The sequence below is a fragment of the Panulirus ornatus genome, chromosome 49 (genome assembly GCF_036320965.1).
Source record: "Panulirus ornatus isolate Po-2019 chromosome 49, ASM3632096v1, whole genome shotgun sequence".
NCBI lineage: Eukaryota > Metazoa > Arthropoda > Malacostraca > Decapoda > Palinuridae > Panulirus > Panulirus ornatus.
Genome location: NC_092272.1, coordinates 1,399,912 through 1,424,716, shown reverse-complemented (window position 1 = coordinate 1,424,716; position 24,805 = coordinate 1,399,912). Strand labels below are relative to the sequence as shown.

The 24,805-nt window shown below is 41.5% G+C and overlaps 1 protein-coding gene across 2 annotated transcripts in view; it reads right to left on the bottom strand.

Moving 5' to 3' along the window:
* The window catches only part of LOC139764296 (macrophage migration inhibitory factor-like), a 32,478-nt gene extending 12,885 nt beyond the window's left edge, over nucleotides 1-19,593 (bottom strand). For both annotated transcript variants that reach the window (XM_071690782.1, XM_071690783.1), the window contains exon 1: nucleotides 19,463-19,593. The gene's annotated coding sequence lies outside the window, so the exon portion shown is untranslated. The remainder of the gene's footprint in view (nucleotides 1-19,462) is intronic.
* Between the last annotated feature and the right edge of the window lie 5,212 nt (nucleotides 19,594-24,805).

Below are 24,805 nucleotides of genomic sequence, written 5' to 3'. Positions count from 1 at the left end.
GCCCATTCCCTCCTTGAACTCCTATCAATAGGGTGGCTAAAGCAAAGTGTTTCCACTTATCCTTGTCCTTAAATGCCTCCCTCACACACATCATTCTATGCATTCTTCCTCCGTTTCTCTCCCTAAAATATTCTTCAAATCAATTTCCCCAAGTCTTAGGTAGTCTTCCTCTCACTAATCCCTTTAATCATACTATCATTCCCCTAACATTCCTTCACCTCCTGGTGCTCCTCTCATTAAAACTGAGCCTCTTCCCGTAATCTCTTTGGACTGTCCAAAAAGTGCTTCTTTCTCTGGTCACAAGCAAGGCATCCAACCCCATGTACTGAAAGAGTGTGCCTCTGAACTTGCACCTGTGCTTGCTTATGTTCTGTTTCTGTTTAAAACCCAAAATTTTTCCTTCCCTTGGAAGCATGCACTAATATATCCCATCCCTAAAAAGGGTGACCATTCTGACCCTTCTAACTATTGTCCTATTGCTTTGACATCAACCATTACCAAAGTCTTTGAATCCCTCAACTCCCATATCCTCAAATACCTCAAAAATTAGTCTTCTTTCTGGTCACCAGCATGGCTTCTGTAAGACAAGATCCAGTGGTGATATTCTTTCCTATCTTATTAATGTCTGGTGATCATCCCTGAAAGATTTTCGAGAGTCATGTTCAGTTGCCCTTGGCATATCTAAGGCTTTTCACAGGGAGTGGCTTTGGGGTCTCATCTCTAAGCAACCCTCTTTTGGCTTCCTTCCCTCACTTTGCTCCTTCATATTGAGTTTCCTCTCTGGCTGATCTATCTCTGTGGTTCCTGATGGATCAGCCTCCTCCCTTTTGTGCAGAGAAGGGTGGATGTGTTGGAAATAAAATGTTCGAGGACAATATGCGGTGTGAGGTGGTTTCATCGAGTAAGTAATGAAAGGGTAAGAGAGATGTGTGGTAATAAAAAGAGTGTGGTTGAGAGAAAGTAAACTCTATTTTGATATGGGTAAAACTGAAAGTGGATGGAGAGAGATGGGTGATTATTGGTGCCTATACACCTGGTCATGAGAAGAAAGATCATGACAGGCAAGTGTTTTTGGAGCAGCTGAGTAAATGTGTTGCCAGCTTTGATGCACAAGACCGGGTTGTAGTGATGGGTGATTTGAATGCAAAGGTGAGTAATGTGACAGTTGGGGGTATAATTGGTGTACATGGAGCGTTCATTGTTGTAAATGGAAATGGTGAAGAGCTTGTAGATTTGTGCTGAAAAAGGACTGGTGATTGGGAATACTGGGTTTACAAAGAGAGATATGAATAAATATAAGTATGTAAGTAGGAGAAATGGCCAGAGAGCGTTCCGGGATTAAGTATTAATTGATATGCGTGTAAAAGAGAGACTTTTGGATGGTAATGTGCTGAGAGGGGCAACTGGAAGTACGTCTGATCATTATCTTGTGAAGGCAAAGGAGAAGATTTGTAGAGTTTTCAGAAAAGAGAAAATGTTGGGGTGAAGAGAGCGGTGAGAGTAAACGAGCATGGAAAGGGGACTTGTGTGAGTAAGTACCAGGAGAAATTGAGTGCAGAATGACAAATGGTGAGAGCAAATGATGTAAGGGGAGTGAGGAAGGAATGAGATGTACTTAGGGAAGAAGTGATGGCTTGTGCAAAAGATGCTTGTGGCATGAGAAAGGTGGGAGGTGGGCAGATTAGAAAGGGTAGTGAGTGGTGGGATGAAGAAGCAAGATTGTTAGTGAAAGGGAAGAGAGAGGCGTTTGGACGATTTTTGCAAGGAAGTAGTGTAAATGACTGGGAGATGTATAAAAGGAAGATGCAGAAGGTCATGAGAAAGGTGCAAAAGGTGAAAAAGAGGGCAAATGAGAGTTGGGATGAGAGAGTATCATTAAATTTTAGGGAGAATAAAAGGATGTTTTGGAAGGAGGTAAATAAGGTGTGTAAGACAATAGAACAAATGGGAACATTGGTGAAGGGGGCTAATGGGGAGGTAATAACAAGTAGTGGGGAAGCAAGAAGGAGATGGACTGAGTATTTTGAAGGTCTGTTGAAAGTGTTTGATGAAAGAGTGGCAGATATAGGGTGTTTTGGTCGAGGTGGTGTGCGAGGTGAGAGGGGTCAAGGAGAATGGTTTAGTAAACAGAGAAGAGGTAGTGAAAGCATTACAAAAGATGAAAGCCAGAAAGGCGGATGGTATTGCAGTGGAATTTTTAAAAAAGGGAGTAACTGTGCAGTTGATTGGTTGATAAGGATATTCAATATATGTATGGCTCAAAGTGAAGTGCCTAAGGACTGGCAGAAAGTATGCATGGTGCCATTGTGCAAAGGCAATGGGGATAAAGGTGAGTGTTCAAATTACAGAGGTATAAGTTTGTTATGTATTCCTGGGAAATTATATGGGAGAGTATTGATTGAGAGGGTAAAGGCATGTACAGAGCATCAGACTGGGGAAGAGCAGTGTGGTTTCAAAGTGGTAGAGGATGGATCAGGTGGTGTTTCCTTTGAAGAATGTATATGAGAAATACTTAGAAAAACACATGGATTTGTATGTAGCAGTTATAGATCTGGAGAATGCATATGAGAGGGTTGACAGAGATGCTTTGTAGAAGGTATTAAGAGTATATGGTGTGGGAGGCAAGTTGTTAGAAGCAGTGAAAAGTTTTTATCGAGATAGAAGGCATGTGTACGAGTAGGAAGAGAGGAAAGTGATTGGTTCTCAGTGAATGTCGGTTTGCGGCAGGGGTGCGTGATGTCTCCATGGTTGTTTAATTTGTTTATGGATGGGGTTGTTAGAGACGTAAAAGCAAGAGTTTTGGAAAGAGAGGCAAGTATGCAGTCTGTTGTGGATGAGAGGGCTTGGGAAGTGAGTCAGTTGTTGTTCGCTGATGATACAGCGCTGGTGGCTGATTCGGGTAAGAAACTCCAGAAGTCGGCGAGTGAGTTTGGTAAAGTGTGTGAGAGAAAAAAGCACAGAGTAAATGTGAATAACAGCAATGTTATTAGGTTCAGTAGGGTTAAGGGACAAGCTAACTTGGAGGTAAGTTTGAATGGAGAAAAACTGGAGGAGGTGAAGTGTTTTAGATATCTGGGAGAGGATTTAGCAGCAGAAGGATCCATAGAAGCAGAAGTAAGTCACAGGGTGGGGGAAGGGCGAAGGTTCTGGGAGCGTTGAGGAATGTGTGGAAGGCAAAAACACTATCTCGGAGAGCAAAAATGACTATGTTTGAAGAAATAATGGTTCAAACAATGTTATATGGCTGTGAGTGGATTGTGAGTGGTTGTGTGGAGGTGGGTGTTGGAAATGAAATGTTTGAGGACAATATGTGGTGTGAGATGGTTTGATCGAGTAAGTAATGAAAGGGTAAGAGAGATGTGTGGTAATAAAAAGGGTGTGGTTGAGACAGCAAAAGAGGGTGTGTTAAAATGGAGAGAATGAGTGAGGAAAGACTGACAAAGAGGATATATGTGTCAGAGGTAGAGGGAATGAGAAGTGGGATATCCAATTTGAGGTGGAAGGATGGAGTGAAAAAGATTTTGAATGATTGGGGCCTGAACATACAGAAGGGTGAAAGGCGTGCAAGGAATAGAGAGACTTGGAATGATGAGGTATACCTGGGATCGACGTGCTGTCATTGGATTGAACCAGGGCATGTGAAGCATCTGGGGTAAACCATGGAAAGTTTTATGGGGCCTGGATGTGGAAAGGGAGCTGTGGTTTCAGTGCATTACACATGATGGCTAGAGACTGAGTGTGAATGAATGTGACCTTTGTTGTCTTTTCCCAGCACTACCGCGCGGGCACGCAGTGGAGGGGGGGTGCTATTTCATATGTGGCAGGGTGGCGACAGGAATGGATGAAGGCAGCATGTATGAATATGTACACGTGTATATATGTATACGTTTATGTATATGTATAAGTTGAAATGTATAGATATGTATACATACATGTGTGGGCATTTATGTATATACATTTCTATGTGAGTGGGTTGAGCCATTCTTTCGTTTGTTTCCTTGCGCTACCTCACTAACGTGGGAGACAGCAAAAGAAGGAACAGAGGGGGCCAGGTGAGGATATTCCAAAAAAGGCCCAGTCCTCTGTTCTTAACGCTACCTCGTTAACGCGGGAAATGGCGAATAGTTTAAAAAAAAAAAAAAAATATATATATATATATATATATATAGATATATATATATATATATATATATATATATATATATATATATATATATATATATATTTTTTTTTTTTTTTTTCATACTATTCGCCATTTCCCGCATTAGCGAGGTAGCGCTAAGAACAGAGGACTGGGCCTTTGAGGGAATATCCTCACCTGGCCCCCTTCTCTGTTCCTTCTTTTGGAAAAAAAAAAAAAAAAAAAAAAAAAAAACGAGAGGGGAGGATTTCCAGCCCCCCGCTCCCTTCCCTTTTAGTCGCCTTCTACGACACGCAGGGAATACGTGGGAAGTATTCTTTCTCCCCTATCCCCAGGCATAATATATATATATATATATATATATATATATATATATATATATATATATATATATATATATATATATTTTTTTTTTTTTTTTTTGCTTTGTCGCTGTCTCCCACGCTTGCGAGGCAGCGCAAGGAAACAGACGAAAGAAACGGCCCAACCCACCCCCACACACACGCACATACACACGTCCACACACGCAAATATACACACCCACACAGCCCTCCACGGCCCACCCCAGACGCCCCACACGCCCCGATTCAACCCACCGACAGCACGCCAACCCCGGCACACCACACCGCTCCAACTCACTCCACTCCCCGCCCTCCCCCCACCCCTCCGCACGCTCAGGCCCCGATCACACAAAATCCCCCCCACTCCACCCTTCCACCTCCAATATATATATATATATATATATATATATATATATATATATATATATATATATATATTTTTTTTTTTTTTTTCTTTCAAACTATTCGCCATTTCCCGCATTAGCGAGGTAGCGTTAAGAACAGAGGACTGGGCCTTTGAGGGACTACCCTCACCTGGTCCAATTCTCTGTTCCTTCTTTTGGAAAATTAAAAAAAAAAACGAGAGGGGAGGATTTCCAGCCCCCTGCTCCCTCCCCTTTTAGTCACCTTCTATGACACGCAGGGAATACGTGGGAAGTATTCTTGCTCCCCTATCCCCAGGGATAATATATATATATATTTTTTTTTTTTGCTTTGTCGCTGTCTCCCGCGTTTGCGAGGTAGCGCAAGGAAACAGACGAAAGAAATGGCCCAACCCATCACCATACACATGTATATACATACGTCCACACACGCAAATATACATACCTACACAGCTTTCCATGGTTTACCCCAGACGCTTCACATGCCTTGATTCAATCCACTGACAGCACGTCAACCCCGGTATACCACATCGCTCCAATTCACTCTATTCCTTGCCCTCCTTTCACCCTCCTGCATGTTCAGGCCCCGATCACACAAAATCTTTTTCACTCCATCTTTCCACCTCCAATTTGGTCTCCCTCTTCTCCTCCTTCCCTCCACCTCTGACACATATATTCTCTTGGTCAATCTTTCCTCACTCATTCTCTCCATGTGCCCGAACCATTTCAAAACACCCTCTTCTGCTCTCTCAACCACGCTCTTTTTATTTCCACACATCTCTCTTACCCTTACGTTACTTACTCGATCAAACCACCTCACACCACACATTGTCCTCAAACATCTCATTTCCAGCACATCCATCCTCCTGCGCACAACTCTATCCATAGCCCACGCCTCGCAACCATACAACATTGTTGGAACCACTATTCCTTCAAACATACCCATTTTTTGCTTTCCGAGATAATGTTCTCGACTTCCACACATTCTTCAAGGCTCCCAGAATTTTCGCCCCCTCCCCCACCCTATGATCCACTTCCACTTCCATGGTTCCATCCGCTGCCAGATCCACTCCCAGATATCTAAAACACTTCACTTCCTCCAGTTTTTCTCCATTCAAACTCACCTCCCAATTGACTTGACCCTCAACCCTACTGTACCTAATAACCTTGCACTTATTCACATTTACTCTTAACTTTCTTCTTTCACACACTTTACCAAACTCAGTCACCAGCTTCTGCAGTTTCTCACATGAATCAGCCACCAGCGCTGTATCATCAGCGAACAACAACTGACTCACTTCCCAAGCTCTCTCATCCCCAACAGACTTCATACTTGCCCCTCTTTCCAAAACTCTTGCATTCACCTCCCTAACAACCCCATCCATAAACAAATTAAACAACCATGAAGACATCACACACCCCTGCCGCAAACCTACATTCACTGAGAACCAATCACTTTCCTCTCTTCCTACACGTACACATGCCTTACATCCTCGATAAAAGCTTTTCACTGCTTCTAACAACTTGCCTCCCACACCATATATTCTTAATACCTTCCACAGAGCATCTCTATCAACTCTATCATATGCCTTCTCCAGATCCATAAATGCTACATACAAATCCATTTGCTTTTCTAAGTATTTCTCACATACATTCTTCAAAGCAAACACCTGATCCACACATCCTCTACCACTTCTGAAACCACACTGCTCTTCCCCAATCTGATGCTCTGTACATGCCTTCACCCTCTCAATCAATATCCTCCCATATAATTTACCAGGAATACTCAACAAACTTATACCTCTGTAATTTGAGCACTCACTCTTATCCCCTTTGCCTTTGTACAATGGCACTATGCACGCATTCCGCCAATCCTCAGGCACCTCACCATGAGTCATACATACATTAAATAACCTTACCAACCAGTCAACAATACAGTCACCCCCTTTTTTATATATATATATATATATATATATATATATATATATATATATATATATATATATATATATGGATTTGTATGTAGCATTTATGGATCTGGAGAAGGCATATGATAGAGTTGATAGAGATGCACTGTGGAAGGTATTAAGAATATATGGTGTGGGAGGAAAGTTGTTAGAAGCAGTGAAAAGTTTTTATCGAGGATGTAAGGCATGTGTACGTGTAGGAAGAGAGGAAAGTGATTGGTTCTCAGTGAATGTAGGTTTGCGGCAGGGGTGTGTGATGTCTCCATGGTTGTTTAATTTGTTTATGGATGGGGTTGTTAGGGAGGTAAATGCAAGAGTTTTGGAAAGAGGGGCAAGTATGAAGTCTGTTGGGGATGAGAGAGCTTGGGAAGTGAGTCAGTTGTTGTTCGCTTGATGACACAGCGCTGGTGGCTGATTCATGTGTGAAACTGCAGAAGCTGGTGACTGAGTTTGGTAAAGTGTGTGGAAGAAGAAAGTTAAGAGTAAATGTGAATAAGAGCAAGGTTATTAGGTACAGTAGGGTTGAGGGTCAAGTCAATTGGGAGGTGAGTTTGAATGGAGAAAAACTGGAGGAAGTGAAGTGTTTTAGATATCTGGGAGTGGATCTGGCAGCGGATGGAACCATGGAAGCGGAAGTGGATCATAGGGTGGGGGAGGGGGCGAAAATTCTGGGGGCCTTGAAGAATGTGTGGAAGTCGAGAACATTATCTCGGAAAGCAAAAATGGGTATGTTTGAAGGAATAGTGGTTCCAACAATGTTGTATGGTTGCGAGGCGTGGGCTATGGATAGAGTTGTGCGCAGGAGGATGGATGTGCTGGAAATGAGATGTTTGAGGACAATGTGTGGTGTGAGGAGGTTTGATCGAGTGAGTAACGTAAGGGTAAGAGAGATGTGTGGAAATAAAAAGAGCGTGGTTGAGAGAGCAGAAGAGGGTGTTTTGAAGTGGTTTGGGCACATGGAGAGGATGAGTGAGGAAAGATTGACCAAGAGGATATATGTGTCGGAGGTGGAGGGAACAAGGAGAAGAGGGAGACCAAATTGGAGGTGGAAAGATGGAGTGAAAAAGATTTTGTGTGATCGGGGCCTGAACATGCAGGAGGGTGAAAGGAGGGCAAGGAATAGAGTGAATTGGAGTGATGTGGTATACCGGGGCTGACGTGCTGTCAGTGGATTGAATCAAGGCATGTGAAGCGTCTGGGGTAAACCATGGAAAGCTGTGTAGGTATGTATATTTGCGTGTGTGGACGTATGTATATACATGTGTATGGGGGGGGTTGGGCCATTTCTTTCGTCTGTTTCCTTGCGCTACCTCGCAAACGCGGGAGACAGCGACAAAGTATAAAAATATATATATATATATATATATATATATATATATATATATATATATATATATATATATATATATATATATTTTATTTTGCCGCTGTCTCCCACGTTCGCAAGGTAGCGCAAGGAAACAGACGAAAGAATGGCCCAACCCACCCACATACACATGTATATATATACACGTCCACACATGCAAATATACATACCTATACATCTCAATGTACACATATATATACACACACAGACATATACATATATACACATGTACATAATTCATACTGTCTGACCTTATTTATTCCCATCGCCACCTCGCCACACATGGAATAACAACCCCCACCCCCCTCATGTGTGTGAGGTAGTGCTAGGAAAAGACAACAAAGTCCCTATTCGTTCACACTCAGTCTCTAGATGTCATGTAATAATGCACGGAAACCACACTTCCTTTCCACATCCAGGCCCCACAAAACTTTCCAAGGTTTACCCCAGACGCTTCACATGCCCTGGTTCAATCCATTGACAGCACGTCGACCCCGGTATACCATATCGTTCCAATTCACTCTATTCCTTGCACGCCTTTCACCCTCCTGCATGTTCAGGCCCTGATCACTCAAAATCTTTTTCACTCGATCTTTCCACCTCCAATTTGGTCTCCCATTTCTCCTTGTTCCCTCCACCTCTGACACATATATCCTCTTGGTCAATCTTTCCTCACTCATTCTCTCCATGTGACCAAACCATTTCAAAACGCCCTCTTCTGCTCTCTCAACCACACTCTTTTTATTACCACACATCTCTCTTACCCTTACATTACTTACTCGATCAAACCACCTCACACCACATATTGTCCTCAAACATCTCATTTCCAGCACATCCACCCTCCTGCGCACAACTCTATCCATAGCCCATGTCTGGCAACCATACAACATTGTTGGAACCACTATTCCTTCAAACATACCCATTTTTGCTTTCCGAGATAATGTTCTCGACTTCCAAACATTCTTCAAGGCTCCCAGAATTTTCGCCCCCTCCCCCACCCTATGATTCACTTCCGCTTCCATGGTTCCATCCGCTGCCAGATCCACTCCCAGATATCCAAAACACTTTACTTCCTCCAGTTTTTCTCCATTCAAACTTACCTCCCAATTGACTTGACCCTCAACCCAAATGTACCTAATAACCTTGCTCTTATTCACATTTACTCTTGACTTTCTTCTTTCACACACTTTACCAAACTCAGTCACCAGCTTCTGCAGTTTCTCACATGAATCAGCCACCAGCGCTGTATCATCAGCGAACAACAACTGACTCACTTCCCAAGCTCTCTCATCCACAACAGACTTCATACTTGCCCCTCTTTCCAAAACTCTTGCATTCACCTCCCTACCAACCCCATCCATAAACAAATTAAACAGCCATGGAGACATCACACACCCCTGCTGCAAACCTACAAACCTATACAATCACTTTCCTCTCTTCCTACACGTACACATGCCTTACATCCTCGATAAAAACTTTTCACTGCTTCTAACAACTTGCTCCCACACCATATATTCTTAATACCTTCCACAGAGATCTCTATCAACTCTATCATATGCCTTCTCCAGATCCATAAATGATACATACAAATCCGTTTGCTTTTCTAAGTATTTCTCACATATATTCTTCAAAGCAAACACCTGATCCACACATCCTCTACCATATTTATCTATATTTATTATCTTTGTCGCTGTCTCCCACATTAGCGAGGTAGCGCAAGGACACAGAGGAAAGAATGGCCCAACCTTTCCATATACACATGTATATACGTACACGTCCAAACATGCACATATACATACCTATACACTTCAACGTATTATATTATTATCATTATTTTGCTTTGTCGCTGTCTCCCGAGTTTGCGAGGTAGCGCAAGGAAACAGACGAAAGAAATGGCCCAACCCACCCCCATACACATGTATATACATACACGTCCACACACGCAAATATACATACCTATACAACTCAATGTACACATATATATACACACACAGACATACATATATACAAATGTACATAATTCATACTGTCTACCTTTATTTATTCCCATCGCCACCTCGCCACACATGGAATAACATCCCCCCCCCCCTCATGTGTGCGAGGTAGCGCTAGGAAAAGACAACAGAGGTCCCATTCGTTCACACTCAGTCTCTAGCTGTCATGCAATAATGCCCAAAACCACAGCTCCCTTTCCACATCCAGGCCCCACAGAACTTTCCATGGTTTACCCCAGACGCTTCACATGCCCTGATTCAATCCATTGACAGCACGTCAACCCCGGTATACCACATCGATCCAATTCACTCTATTCCTTGCCTGCCTCTCACCCTCCTGCATGTTCAGGCCCCGATCACTCAAAATCTTTTTCACTCCACCTCCGACATATATATCCTCTTGGTCAATCTTTCCTCACTCATTCTCTCCATGTGCCCAAACCATTTCAAAACACCCTCTTCTGCTCTCTCAACCACGCTCTTTTTATTTCCACACATCTCTCTTACCCTTACATTACTTACTCGATCAAACCAACTCACACCAAATATTGTCCTCAAACATCTCATTTCCAGCACATCCACCCTCCTGTGCACAACTCTATCCATAGCCCACGCCTCGCAACCATACAACATTTCAACGTATACAGATATATATACATACACAGACATATACATAAATACCCATGTACGTAATTCATACTTGCTGCCTTCACTAATTCCCGTCACCACCCCGCAACACATGAAATGACAATCCCCTCCCCCCGCATGCACGCGAGGTAGCGCCAGGAAAAGATAACAAAGGCTACATTCGTTCACACTCAGCCTCCAGCTGTCGTGTATAATGCACAGAAACTACAGCTCCCTTTCCATATCCAGGCCCCACAAAACTTTCCATGATTTACCCTAGATGCTTCACATGCCCTGTTTTAATCCATTGACAGCATGTCAACCCCAGCATACTACATCGTTCCAATTCACTCTATTCCTTGCACCCCTTTCACCCTCCTGCTTGTTCAGGCCCTGATCGCTTAAAATCTTTTTCACTCCATCTTTCCACCTACAATTTGGTCTCCCACTTTTCCTCATTCCCTCCACCTCTGACACATATATCCTCTTAGTCAATCTTTCCTAACTCATTCTCTCCATGTGCCCAAACCATTTCAAAACACCCTCTTCTGCTCTCTCAGCCACACTCTTTTTATTACCACACATCTCTCTTACCCTATTATTACTTACTCAATCAAACCACCTCACACCTCATATTGTCCTCAAACATCTCATTTCCAACACATCCACCCTCCTCCACACTACTCTATAGCCCACGCCTCGCAACCATATATCATTGTTGGAAGCACTATTCCTTCAAACATACACATTTTTGCTTTCCGAGATAATGTTCTCACTTTCCACACATTTTTTAACGCTCCCACAACTTTCGCCACCTCCCCCACCCTATGACTCACTTACACTTCCATGGTTCCATCCACTGCCAAATCCACTCCCAGATATCCAAAACACTTCACTTCCTCCAGTTTTTCTCCATTCAAACTTACCTCCCAATTGACTTGTCCCTCAACCCTACTGTACCTAATAACCTTGCTCTTATTCACATTTACTCTCAGCTTTCTTCTTTCACACTCTTTACTAAACTCAGTCACCAGCTTCTCCAGTTTCTCACCTGAATTAGCCAACAGCACTCTACCATCAGCGAACAACAACTGACTCACTTCCCAAGCTCTCTCATCCACAACAGACTGCATACTTGCCCCTCTTTCCAAAACTCTTGCATTTACCTCCCTAACAACCCCATCCATAAACAAATTAAACAACCATGGAGACATCGCGCACCCCTGCCGCAAACCGACATTCACTGAGAACCAATCACTTTCCTCTCTTCCTACTAGTACACATGCCTTACATCCTTGATAAAAACTTTTCACTGCTTCTAACAACTTGCCTCCCACACCATTTATTCTTAATACCTTCCACAGAGCATCTATATCATATGCCTTCTCCAGATCCATAAATGCTACATACAAATCCATTTGCTTTTCTAAGTATTTCTCACATACATTCTTCAAAGCAAACACCTGATCCACACATCCTCTACCACTTCTGAAACCTCACTGATCTTCCCCAATCTGGTGTTCTGTACATGCCTTCACCCTCTCAATCAATACCCTCCCATATAATTAACCAGGAATACTTAAACTTATACCTCTGTAATTTGAGCACTCATCTTTATCCCCTTTCCCTTTGTACAATGGCACTATCCATGCATTCTGCCAATCCTCAGGCACCTCACAATGAGTCATACATACATTAAATATACTTACCAACCATTCAACAACACAGTCACCCCCTTTTTTAATAAATTCCAATGCAATACCATCCAAACCTTCTGCCTTGCCAGCTTTCATCTTCTGCAAAGCTTTTACTACCTCTTCTCTGTTTATCAAATCATTCTTCCTAGCCCTCTCACTTAGCACACCACCTTGACCAGAACACCCTATATCTGCCACTATCATTTAAGACATTCGACAAACCTTCAAAATACTCACTCCATCTCCTCCTCACATCACCACTACTTGCTATCACCTCCCCATTAGCCCCCTCCACCGATGTTCCCATTTGCTCTCTTGTCTTACACACTTTATTTACCTCCTTCCAAAACATCTTTTTATTCTCCCTAAAATTAATGATACTCTCTCACCCCAACTCTCATTTGCCCTCTTTTTCACCTCTCGCACCTTTCTTTTGACCTCCTGTCTCTTTCTTTTATACATCTCCCAGTCATTTGCAAAACTCATCCAAATACCTCTCTCTTCTCTTTCACTAATAATCTTACTTCTTCATCCCACCACTCGCTACCCTTTCTTATCTGCCCACCTCCCATGCTTCTCATGCCACAAGCATCTTTTATGCAAGCCATCACTGCTTCCCTAAATACATCTCATTCCTTCCCCACTCCCCTTGCATACTTTATCCTCACCTTTTTCCATTATGGACTCAGTCTCTCCCGGTACTTCCTCACGCAAGTCTCCATCCCAAGCTCATTTACTCTCACCACTCTCTTCACCCCAACATTCTCTCTTCTTTTCTGACAACCTCTACAAATCTTCACCTTCGCCTCCACAAGATAATGATCAGACATCCCTCAAGTTGCACCTCTCAGCACATTAACATCCAAAAGTCTCTCTTTCACATGCCTATCAATTAACACATAAGCCAATAACGCTCTCTGGCCATCTCTCCTACTTACATATGTATACTTATGTATATCTCTTTTTAAACCAGGTATTCCCAATCACCAGTCCTTTTCCAGTACACAAATCTACAAGCCCTTCACCATTTCCATTTACAACACTGAACACACCATGTACACCAATTATCCCCTCAATCGCCACATTACTCACCTTTGCATTCAAATCACCCATGACTATAACTAAGTCTCGTGCATCAAAACTACTAACACACTCACTCAGCTGCTCTCAAAACACTTGCCTCTCATGATCTTTCTTCTCATGCCCAGGTGCATGTGCACCAATAATCACCCATCTCTCTCCATCCACTTTCTTCTGTTTCCTTGCGCTACCTCACTAACGCGGGAGATAGCGACAACATGTATAAATATATATATATGTATATATATATATATATATATATATATATATATATATATATATATATGTGTGTGTGTGTGTGTGTGTAAGTATGTGTATATGAGAGGATGGGCCATTCTTCATCTGTTTCCTGGCGATACCATGCTGATGCAGGAAACAGCAATGAAGTATAATATTACTTACAGCAATAGTAATATTTCAAGGAAAATGCGGAGTGGATTAGAGTGGGTAATCTATTTATTTATTTATTTTGCTTTGTCGCTGTCTCCCGCGTTAGCGAGGTAGCGCAAGGAAACAGACGAAAGAATGGCCCAACACACCCACATGCACATGTATACACATACACGTCCACACACGCAAATATACATACCTATACATCTCAACGTATACATAGATATACACACACAGACACATACATATATACACATGTACATAATTCATACTGTCTGCCTTTATTCATTCCCATCGCCACCTCGCCACACATGTAATAACAACCCCCTCCCCCCTCATGTGTGCTTGGTAGTGCTAGGAAAAGACAACAAAGGCCCCATTCATCCACACTCAGTCTCTAGCTGTCATGAAATAATGCACCGAAACCACAGCTCCCTTTCCACATCCAGGCCCAACAGAACTTTCCATGGTTTACCCCAGACGCTTCACATGCCTTGGTTCAATCCATTGACAACACGTCGGCCCCAGTATACCACATCGTTCCAGTTCACTCTATTCCTTGCACGCCTTTCACCCTCCTGCATGTTCAGGCCCCGATCACTCAAAATCTTTTCACTCCATCTTTCCACCTACAATTTGGGCTCCCACTTCTCCTTGTTCCCTCCACCTCTGACACATATATCCTCTTTGTCAATCTTTCCTCACTCATTCTCTCCATGTGACCAAACCATTTCAAAACGCCCTCTTCTGCTCTCTCAACCACACTCTTTTTATTACCACACATCTCTCTTACCCTATTATTACTTACTCGATCAAACCACCTCACACCACATATTGTCCTCAAACATCTCCTTTCCAGCACATCCACCCTCCTGCGCACAACTCTATCCATAGCCCACGCCTCGCAACCATACAACATTGTTAGAAGCACTATTCCCTCAAACATACCCATTTTTGCTTTCCGAGATAATGTTCTCAACTTCCACACACTCTTCAACGCTCCCAGAATTTTCGCCCCCTCCCCCACCCTATGATTCACTTCCGCTTCCATGGTTCCATCTGCTGCCAAATCCACTCCCAGATAACAAAAACACTTCACTTCCTCCAATTTTTCTCCATTCAAACTTACCTCCCAATTGACTTGACCCTCAACCCTACTGTACCTAATAACCTTGCTCTTATTCACATTTACTCTCAACTTTCTTCTTTCACACACTTTACCAAACTCAGTCACCAGCTTCTCCAGTTTCTCACATGAATCAGCCACCAGCACTGTATCATCAGCGAACAACAACTGACTCACTTCCCAAGCTCTCTCATCCACAACAGACTGCATACCTACCCCTCTTTCCAAAACTTTTGCATTTACCTCCCTAACAATCCCATCCATAAACAACTTAAACAACCATGGAGACATCACACACCCCTGCCGCAAACCTACATTCACTGAGAACCAATCACTTTCCTCTCTTCCTACACGTACACATGCCTTACATCCTCGATAAATCTTTTCACTGCTTCTAACAACTTGCCTCCCACACCATATATTCTTAATACCTTCCACAGAGCATCTCTATCAACTCTATCATATGCCTTCTCCAGATCCATAAATGCTACATACAAATCCATTTGCTTTCCTAAGTATTTCTCACATACATTCTTCAAAGCAAACACCAGATCCACACATCCCCTACCACTTCTGAAAACACACTGCTCTTCCCCAATCTGATGCTCTGTACATGCCTTCACCCTCTCAATCAATACCCTCCCATATAATTTACCAGGAATACTCAACAAACTTATACCTCTGTAATTTGAGCACTCACCTTTGTCCCCTTTGCGTTTGTACAATGGCACTATGCAGGCATTCCGCCAATCCTCAGGCACCTCACCATGAGTCATACATACATTAAATAACCTTACCAGCCAGTCAACAATACAGTCATCCCCTTTTTTAATAAATTCCACACCAATACCATCCAACCCCGCTGCCTTGCCGGCTTTCATCTTCCGCAAAGCTTTTACTACCTCTTCTCTGTTTACCAAATCATTTTCCCTAACCCTCTCACTTAGCACACCACCTCTACCAAAACACCCTATATCTGCCACTCTATCATCAAACACATTCAACAAACCTTCAAAATACTCACTCCATCTCACATCACCACTACTTGCTATCACCTCCCCATTAGCCCCCTCCACTGAGGTTCCCATTTGTTCCCTTGTCTTACGCACTTTATTTACCTCCTTCCAAAACATCTTTTTATTCTCCCTAAAATTTAATGATACTCTCTCACCCCAACTCTCACTTGCCCTCCTTTTCACCTCTTGCACCTTTCTCTTGACCTTCTGCCTCTTTCTTTTATACCTCTCCCACTCATTTGCATTATTTCCCTGCAAAAATTGTCCAAATGCCTCTCTCTTCTCTTTCACTAATAATCTTACTTCTTCATCCCCACCATTCACTACCCTTTCTAATCTGCCCACCTCCCACGCTTCTCATGCCACAAGCATCTTTTGCACAAGCCATCACTGCTTCCCTAAATACATCCCATTCCTCCCCCACTCCCCTTACCTCCTTTGTTCTCACTTTTTCCATTCTGTACTCAGTCTCTCCAGGAACTTCCTCACACAAGTCTCCTTCCCAAGCTCACTTACTCTCACCACTCTCTTCACCCCAACATTCTCCCTTCTTTTCTGAAAACCTCTACAAATCTTCACCTTCGCCTCCACAAGATAATGATCAGACATCCCTCCAGTTGCACCTCTCAGCATATTAACATCCAAAAGTCTCTCTTTCGTGTGCCTATCAATTAACACGTAGTCCAATAACGCTCTCTGGCCACCTCTCCCACTTAGATACGTATGTTTATGTATATCTCTCTTTTTAAACCAGGTATTCCCAATCACCAGTCCTTTTTCAGCACATAAATCTACAAGCTCTTCACCATTTCCATTTACAACACTGAACACCCCATGAATACCAATTATTCCCTCAACTGCCACATTATTCACCTTTGCATTCAAATCACCCATGACTATAACTCAGTCTCGTGCATCAAAACTACTAACACACTCATTCAGCTGCTCCCAAAACACTTGCTTCTCATGATCTTTCTTCTCATGCCCGGGTGCATGAGTGGGTAATATATTGCGAAAAAATCAACAAAACTTATGGAAAACCTCACAAACCTTACAAATCTGAGTACTCTCGATGAATATACCAATCATCCTCATGAAAGTCCATTGCCACCAAACACCCACTTACAGAAAACACTAGCAGCCATGTTACAAAAAAAGTAAGGTTTGTTATAACTATTCTAATATTTCATCAGCTTGATGATGTTTTTCATAGGTTGAAATTCACATTTTACAAGTGTATTACTCGCTTTTCACAGTACCTCTACATTTTCCCCAATATACATAACGTTTTATCACCTTACCTAAAATCATACAATGAAATTCAATGCTCTTCATCATGTTCAGTAATTGTTATCATATTCTCTACACATTTAATTACTATCGCAGAAGAAAATCAGCCACAATTCAGGGATGATGAGGATGTGGAGCTAATCTATAAATTTGCCACAGTGTAATTTTCATACATTTTAACTGACGTCGATATACAAATATAGCAGTGTAATTTTTGTACAATTTTAACTGACATCAATATATAAATCTGAGTGAACTTTTGAGCTACACATTAACTAAAACTGGTTTAATTATGAAATTCAGATTGAAAATGATCTTACATTAGTAGAATGCAAACACTATTATGCTATTACAGCCTATAATATCACATGATGTCCTTTACATACCAATCCAAATTATGAAATTACAAAATTCAATCACTTCTGGAGACCAAAATATTTCACAAGAGTCCTATTCTCACCCATGTAATAGGGACACCTACAGGCATATCCCTTATGTCCACAAACATAAATTATTGATTTGTCACCTAACATGACCTTGTCATCATCAATAAGTCAGCTAACAATGCCGGTTACAAATCATATTTTCAAAGGATTACATTACTTCATAGTCAAGATGAAAAAACAACTTATTTACTTACAATACAACTGTGTTGTTGACTGGTTGGTAAGGATATTCATTGTATGTATGACTCATGGTGAGGTGCCTGAGGACTGGTGGAATGCATGCATAGTGCCACTAGTACAAAGGCAAAGGGGATAAGAGTGAGTGCTCAAATTACAGAGGTATAAGTTTGTTGAGTATCCCTGGGAAATTATATGATTGAGAGAGTAAAGGCACGTACAGAGCATCAGACTGGGGAAGAGCAGTGTGGTCTCAGAAGTGGTAGAGGATGTGGGGAAGAGCAGTGTGGTTTCAGAAGTGGTAGAGGATGTGGGGATCAGGTGTTTGCTTTACAGAATCTGTGCAAGAAACACTTACAAAAACAGATGGATTTGTATGTAGCATTTATGGATCTGGAGAAGGCATATGATAGAGTTGCTAGAGTTGCTCTGTGGACAGTTATAAGAGTATATGGAGTGGGAGGCAAGTTGTTAAAAGCAGTGAAAAGTATTTATCGAGGATGTAAGGCATGTGTACGTGTAGCAAGAGAGGAAAGTGATTGGTTCTCAGTGAATGTAGGTTTGCGGCAGGGGTGCATGATGTTTCCTTGGTTGTTTAATTTGTTTATGGATGGGGTTGTTAGGGAGGTAAATGCAAGGGTCCTGGAAAGAGGGGCAAGTATGAAGTCTGTTGGGGATGAGAGAGCTTGGGAAGTGAGTCAGTTGTTGTTCGCTGATGATACAGCGCTGGTGGCTGATTCATGTGAGAAACTGCAGAAGCTGGTGACTGAGTTTGGTAAAGTGTGTGATTGAAGAAAGTTAAGAGTAAATGTGAATAAGAGCAAGGTTATTAGGTACAGTAGGGTTGAGGGTCAAGTCAATTGGGAGGTGAGTTTGAATGGAGAAAAACTGGAGGAAGTAAAGTGTTTTAGATATCTGGGAGTGGATCTGGCAGCGGATAGAAACATGGAAGTGTTGTTGAGAGAGCAGAAGAGGGTGTTTTGAAATGGTTTGGTCACATGGAGAGAATGAGTGAGGAAAGATTGACCAAGAGGATATATGTGTCGGAGGTGGAGGGAACGAGGAGAAGTGGGAGACCAAATTGGAGGTGGAAAGATGGAGTGAAAAAGATTTTGAGTGATCGGGGCCTGAACATGCAGGAGGGTGAAAGGCGTGCACGGAATAGAGTGAATTGGAACGATGTGGTATACCGGGGTCGACGTGCTGTCAATGGACTGAACCTGGGAATGTGAAGCATCTGGGTAAACCATATATATATATATATATATATATATATATATATATATATATATATATATATATATATATATATATATATATATCGGACCAACAGGGAACCGTGCTACTTACTACACAGGTCCGACAGGGAACTGTACTTATTTACTTAAACTGTAGAAATGACCGACAGAACATCCACTTACAATATATGTAAAAAGGACCGAGAGGGTACTGCACACGCTTTGTAAAAGCCGCAGCCGATAACGACATACACAAATAAAAGAAAAAAACAACAACTATGTTTGAAAGTCACTCTCAGCTGATCCCCGGTACATAATAGGGACCTTTAGTGTAAACAGATATTGAGGGATGGCAAATGTAAAGCCATTATAATCAATTTCACATATTGCCACAACTTTATAATTCATATACCTTCAATAATTATAGGAATTAAGTATAATACTTATGAACACAATCTCCATCATCATGACAGTAATGATGGCGAGTGACAAATTATGGAGCAATCTTAACTTTATAACTAATGATGGCGAGTGAGAAATACTGATGCCATCATGTTTTTGATAGATAAAATATTGAATTTATTGATAATTTTCAAAATTCGGGAAAATTTCGGCCAAATAGTTTGGCCGTAGCTGGTTTTTGTTTTTTTTTTTGTTTTTTTTTTTTTGGCCAGGCAAACCAATTCAAGGCCAAATATCAGGAATTAGGAAGAAAGAACAGGTCATCTGGCAAACCTAAGTTGACTGCCATCTCATAGGTATTTATAGCATCCGTAAATTCTTGTACCTCAACGGTATTTTCTACGTCTGTATATTCCTCACCTGTATTTACGTCTGTAAATCTTGATGTGCTCGTACCTCCTCGGTATTTACATCGGTAAATTCCAATGTGCTCCTATCTCCTCGGTATGCTCTTGAAACACCTCATAGGTATTTAAATCTTTAAATTCCATTGTGGTCGTATCGTCTCGATGTTTTCAACGTCTGTAAATTCCATTGTGCTCGTATCTCATCAATTTACAACCCCCCCGCCTGTAAATTTTGATGTGCTCGTATCTCATCAATTTACAAACCCCTGTAAATTTTAATGTGCTCGTATCTCATCAATTTACAACCCCCCTCCCCCTGTAAATTTCAGTTTGCTCGTATCTCATAGGTGTTTACAGCATCTGTAAATACTTGTACTACCTCATCGGTATTTACGATATCTGTAAATACCTCCTCGGTACTTAGAACATCTGTAAATCCCAGTGTGCTTGCATTACTTCACTGGTATTTACAACGTCTGGATATTACCATGTGTTCGTGTCTCATCGGTATTTACAATGCCTGTAAATTCCCATGTGCTCGTATCTCATTGGCATTTACGATCTTTTCATCGGTATTTACGTCGAAAAAGACCAAAATTAGCTTGAATGGTGGCTTGCCTAATCACTACATAATGCATTAAACAATAAACTATTAATGATAATGTTCATCTGTCAGTCGACAGAACAGATGCTTCTCTGAACCCCATTAATAATTTTATCTGTCTTCAAAGTATATGCTTTCGCCTTTCAGAAATGTCAAGTATTGAGCGTTACCACATAGAAATACCAAATGCACAAAGTATCTCAATTCCCTTCTCACTCTATAGATGAATTATATTATCCTAATTTTCATTTCTTGAAAGACTTGCTTGGACTGAACCCAAATACATATATAAACTTGTCTTTTTTTGTTATACTTAGAGTCTTTCACTGCCAACTTATGAAGCACACTACACTTGCTTCTCCTGCACAAAACATGCACCAACTCTCTCTCTCTCTCTCTCTCTCTCTCTCTCTCTCTCTCTCTCTCTCTCTCTCTCTCTCTCTCTCTCTCTCTCTCTCTCTCTCTCTCATATTCATGCTCTAGCTTTCATGTGTCATGCACCTAAGCCATAGTCTCCTATCAACAACCTGACCCCCACAGTTCTTTCCATGGTTTCCCTTGGATGTTTCATCCACCCTGGTTTAGCCGTGCAGTACGTCGACCCCAGTATACCACAGTGCTCCCATTCACTCTATCCCATACACGTTCTTTCACCCTCCTGCATAATTATGCAGGCCCCAATTACTCTTCTTTTTTTTTTTCATTCCATCCTTCCATCTCTTTTCCCCTCCCCTTCCAAACCAGTGTTCTCTATGTCAACCTCTCCTCACTCATTGTCCATATAGCCAAACCATTTCAGCACATCCTTTTCAGCTCTTTCACCCACAGTTTTCTTGTCACCACACCACTTTTACTTACTCGATCAAACCACATCACATACTATCCTCAAACATACAATCCCAGCACATCCGTCTTTCTCTGCACCCTCCCCATCTGTAGCCCATACCTTGCATCCATACAACAATGTTGAGATTATTATGCCTTAAGCATACCTATTTTTTGCCCTTCAAGATAGCAAACTCTCTCAACACATTCCTCAATGGTCCTAAAGTCTTTAGTCCTCACCCATTCTGTGACTGACTTCTGCTTCCATGAACCTACTCACTACCGTGTCCACTCCCAGATATCTACAGCACTCTGCTTTCTCCAAATTTTCAACATTGAAAGTCACATCCCAAATAACCCATGCTTCTACCCGAGTAAATCTCATTTTGGTTTCGTGTGATACACACACACATTCAGACACACCACCCTGAGCCTTTGAGAAGAAACCATACTAGCTTGGCCGTTTCTTGTTCCATATTTCAGATATTGAAATATAAGGAGGAGGAGATTCTAGTTCCCTACTCCCACCTCTCTTACTCACCTTTTACAACATGCAGGGAATATGGAAGTAGAATTCCTTCTCCCCCTACTCCAGATGTATATCAATGCAGTTGCCTCTGTATAACACCTAAGACAAAGTACAGGGCCTAGGAAACAAAAAGATATTTTAAAAAGGAAACAATCATGAAGAAAAATTACATATGTAAAGAAGGTACCATAATGTTTATGGCACAAGCCATCACTACTTAGAATGTGACAATGGAGTGGTACATGATATACATATTATGACCAATTATTCAAGTACTGATATAAAGAGAGCAATAAGTATCATAATGAGCCTATTTGTACATTTTTCACACCTTATTGCCATTTTCTGCATTAACGAGGTAGCCTCAATAAAAATTTCTTGAGCTATGAAAAAATCAACTCCCTTAATCATCTATAATTCAAAAGAGATTAGTAATCACACTATATCTATCAAATCCAGTGCCACACAAAGCACAAGGTGTTGTCAGTCTACATGCAATAAAAGAATATTAGTTTTGTACTACTTTATTGATTATAAATATCATACAGTACATATCTAAATATTAAAGGCTGAAGTCCCATTGTCAATAATCACAGTGCTTTATCTATAACTACATAAATATTGTTTAAGCTTCTTGCCACCACTCAAGATTAGGATGCTGGGGCAAGGTTTGGTGTATTTACGGATCTGTCCCACAAGAATACCGCCCAAGTCTAAAGTAAATGGAACCAATAAATATGCCATAGAAATTTTATTAAATCATCTAATAGAAAAGGAACTTAGTACAAACATTATCCGAATGGCTCATATGTAAAATAAGAGTGTTAGATAGAATTCCTGTCTAGTTAAGACAAGAACACTGATAAAATCAGAACATACTAAATGAAAGCTCCATAAAGTAAAGAACCATGGAACACATAGGGAATGAAATATCACTTGCTGCAAATAAAGGAGTTTTTAAACATGGTTTGATCACATTATTGAAGAGGCTTTCTGACTATGACAGGTGACTTTGATATCTAATAATATTTGCACAGCCTTGAAACACCAGTAAATTTGATCTAAAATTATGGTATTAGCTGAAAAAAAGAAAGAAAACATTTTATTCATATAATTTTTTTTTTTTTTTTGCTTTGTCGCTGTCTCCCGCGTTTGCGAGGTAGCGCAAGGAAACAGATGAAAGAAATGGCCCAACCCACCCCCATACACATGTATATACATACGTCCAGACACGCAAATATACATACCTACACAGCTTTCCATGGTTTACCCCAGACACTTCACATGCCCTGATTCAATCAACCGACAGCACGTCAACCCCGGTATACCACATCGATCCAATTCACTCTATTCCTTGCCCTCCTTTAACCCTCCTGCATGTTCAGGCCCCGATCGCACAAAATCTTTTTCACTCCATCTTTCCACCTCCAATTTGGTCTCCCACTTCTCCTCGTTCCCTCCACCTCCGACATATATATCCTCTTGGTCAATCTTTCCTCACTCATTCTCTCCATTTGCCCAAACCATTTCAAAACACCCTCTTCTGCTCTCTCAACCATGCTCTTTTTATTTCCACACATCTCTCTTACCCTTACGTTACTTACTCAATCAAACCACCTCACACCACACATTGTCCTCAAACATGTCATTTCCAGCACATCGATCCTCCTGCGCACAACTCTATCCATAGCCCACGCCTCGCAACCATACAACATTGTTGGAACCACTATTCCTTTAAACATACCCATTTTTGCTTTCCGAGATAATGTTCTCGACTTCCACACATTCTTCAAGGCTCCCAGGATTTTCGCCCCCTCCCCCACCCTATGATCCACTTCCGCTTCCATGGTTCCATCCACTGCCAGATCCACTCCCAGATATCTAAAACACTTTACTTCCTCCGGTTTTGCTCCATTCAAACTTACCTCCCAATTGACTTGACCCTCAACCCTACTGTACCTAATAACCTTGCTCTTATTCACCTTTACTCTTAACTTTCTTCTTTCACACACTTTACCAAACTCAGTCACCATATATATGTATATATATATATTTTTCTTTTTTTCATACTATTTGCCATTTCCCGCGTTAGTGAGGTAGCGTTAAGAACAGAGGACTGAGCCTTTGAGGGAATATATATATATATATATCATTTTTTTCAAACTTGATCACCATTTCCCATGTTTGCATCATAGCGCCAAGAAGAGACAAACAAAGGCCACATCAGCTCACATACATTCTCTAGCTTTCATGTGAAATACACCACAGCTTCCCATCCACAACCAGGCCCCACAGTCCTTTCCATGGTTTACCCTGGACGCTTCACATGCCCTGGTTCAATTCATTGACAACACATGGACCCCAGCATACCAAATCATTCCAATTCACTCTATCCCTTACACACCTTTCATCCTTCTACATGTTCAGGCCCTAATCACTCAATATCCTTTTCACTACTGTTTGCAATTTAGTTTCCCTATTCTCCGTGTTCCCTTCACTTCTGGCACATATACCCTCTTTGTCAACCTTTCCTCACTTATCGTTTCCATATATCCAAACCATTTTAGCACACCCTCTTCAGCTCTCTCAATCCCATTATTCTTGTTACCACACTTCTCTCTTACTCTTTTATTACTTAATCAAGCCATCTCACACCACATACTGTCCTCAAACATTTGATTTTTAACATATCCACCCTTGTACACACATAATCACCTACTGCCCATGCCTTACAACCACATAACGTTGTTGGGACTACT